The following is a 3184-nucleotide window of genomic DNA, read 5'->3' on the forward strand; positions in this document are numbered from 1 at the left end:
ATGCGATTTTCTGAGAAATCTATGTATTATTTTATGTTTATTTGAAGAAGAAGACTATTGCAATAATGAAGCAATAATTTCTAGAAGGCTGCCTTTGCTTAATTGTCAAATTAGTAATTAGCAGTTCGTGAATACATAGGTTGCAGTAAATAAATACATTAACTAACCAAATAATGTTATTTATAGTGAAGGCTATGGTAGTCGTCCTATGTAACATACACATGATAGTTTATTACTTGATAAATTAAAAAATAAAAAAACTGTCATATTAATGCATCAAATAATAAACTATCATATGTATGTTACATTGACGACTATCAGTAATTTTCACTATGAATAGCAATACTCTAACTAACCTGGTAGATAAATATTAAAAATTTGACTATAATCTCTGATACGTCAATTTTCTCTTATTTGATTTTGACTGAGAACTCTTAAATGTTACATTTTCCTTCATATAAGAAAGTTTAGAACTCTATTTACTAAGGTTTAAGAAGTTATTATGTTTATTTTTAGGCTAAATATATTCACTTTTAATAACTAGACTACATTTTAATTCCATTGAAGATTCATAACCTACGCATTATGACATATAATCACAATTTTATTCTCAACTTAACACAAATTGTTCATGATTATGCTCTCTCCCCAAAATTTTCTTTAAAACAGAATAAAAACTCATTTGTCCATTGTTTTTTTTAACAAGTAGAATAAATAATAGTGCAATAATTTAATTAAATATTTGGCCTTTATTTTAAAGCACATTAACAATATTTTTGGACGATAATCATAATTAATGACAAGATTTCTGATCAATGAAATGTTAAAATTAAGAATATGATAAAGAAAATATAAATGATATAAGTATGGTAATGAATAAAGGTTAATCACTTATAATGTAATTAAAATGCATATTTAAAATAAAATGAAATTTGAATATATTATATTGAATAGATATGTTTCATTTTGTTTTGGGGCTGTATTCTTTGAGCAGTGCTACACATACAGGAGCTTATGACAGTGACACCTCAGCCTTTGATTTGAAAATTCAAATTTCATATTACCTCAACCCTTGTCACAGAGGCATGTCAAAGGCTCCTATTTGAGTAGTAATATACATATTCGTTACATATCGAGATATGTTTTTGGTACTTTGTCAAAATATTCTTAACAAATCTCACGTTGCATATTTCAAATTAATTATAAAAAAAATTTATTGACGAGTTCAAACAATAACTCAAAGATAGCTATAAAATGAATATAATAATCCGATGTATAATAATTTTGATTCCCATTTCAGCACTACCTTTTTTAGCCTATTTTCGGGCTATGTTCTTTATTCATTAGGGTGGTTTCTTGATATCATTTCAAAGTAATAATAGAGACTATACAAGGCATCTTTAAGATTAAAAAACCGTTAAATAATGAGTTAAAAAATAACAATGCATAAAAAAAAAATGCTAAAATTGGATTTAATAAATTGATTTTCGTTTTTAGACATCAATTTAATTAAAATTTTATTTGATGTCGACTTGGCTCATCTTGCTGTTATATCTAATTATTAAGATATGACGAATTTAGTCCGAAAAGAAAGATTGATGGGGTTAGGACCCTTCACCAGTTCGAAGTGGATTCAAACCACCTTATGGACCGATGCGTATAAGTTTGGGCTTCTTTATCAGTAATTCACATTAAAAGCTCATCGCAAACTAATGACTACCTATAGGGTGCCAAAGGTCACAATGATGGGAAAATTACATAAATCCAAGGGTTTAAACATCACAATTCAAACATTAGGGCTAGAGTTTCATTATACAACAATCAGGTATTGATTTAATAATTTAAATATTAATTTCTTCCAATTCAATTTCCCTAACCCTAATTTCACGTTTTGTTTTCTCTCTCTACCATCTCCATACTCTGCCTTCTCTCGATCACGAAACACCATCGTCACCACCGTCGACGACGACGGAGGCGACGCTCAAAAGCATCCTCACCGGTGGCTATTCTATTGGTTTTCTCTCTCTTCTCCTCTACTTCGCGACCACGAATAGGGTTACAGTCGATCTAGGTAGGTTACAACTTACAGGCGGTAGTGGTGGATTTGACCGGTGGTGGTGTGTGCGCCTGTGCGGTGGTGTTGCAAAAATGGTGGTGGTGGAGACGGCGGTCTTCAACTGTGAATTTGATTTTTGTAGTGGGTGTGGAGTAGTTTTGGGGTTTGTGTTGCTGGTGGTAAGGGTGCTGGCTGTGAGCGTGAGGTTGCGGTGGCGATGTGTTTGGTTGGCGATGGATTTGGATGGTGTCTTGTGCGATGACGGTGTCTTGTATAGTGGTGGACTCTATACAGCATGGATGTAGGTGTGGTGGTGGCGTTTGTGGTCGGCTTTCTTGGTCAGTGCTTTGTTGGAGGTTGTGGTGGTGTGATGAAGGACACGGTGACAGTTTTTGTTGGTAATTTAGTTTAGGTGACGATGGTGTGGTTCAGATGACAATGGTGGTGGGTTTGGTGGTGGAGTATTTGTGACCATGTACTGAGGTGAATCGAGATCGGTGTCTGGTGTCTGTGACCAACAATTAATTTGTGACTTTGAAATTCGATCATTTTATGACTAAAAAATAATTTGTGACCATCAAATTATAAAATACGTGACTTGTAACCTATAATATTTTGGATTTATAACCATTTGTGACCTATAGTTGTGACTCGTGGCCTATAATTTTTTAGATTTATGACCAATGACATAAAATGTGATCTATAAAATTGATGGATAAATTGTGATCCGTGACCACGAAGTAATCTGTGACCTATCAAAGTTTTGATTCGTGACCTCGAAATAATTTGTGACCAATTAATTTGAAGATATGTGACCAAAAAATAAACCTGTGACCTATAAATGTGTACACGTGATCATTAATTGTATAATTGTAATTTTATTATATTTGATTAATAAATATTTTTAATTAATTAGATAAAAACCTCATTTTTGCATTAGTTAAACTTTAAACATGATTTTTGAACTATGCATAGTTAATACATGGTTTATGAATTTTTCCCTTTCTTTTATCATTTGAAGTTTCCTTGGAAAAAAATTCATTTTAATCTTCCATCTACATGGAAATTAGGACTTGAGATGTAATTTTATTTTAACATTTGAGTCTTTTAACATTTTTTTTTTTTTTT

This window comes from Olea europaea, unplaced genomic scaffold (assembly GCF_002742605.1).
Source record: "Olea europaea var. sylvestris unplaced genomic scaffold, O_europaea_v1 scaffold622, whole genome shotgun sequence".
NCBI lineage: Eukaryota > Viridiplantae > Streptophyta > Magnoliopsida > Lamiales > Oleaceae > Olea > Olea europaea.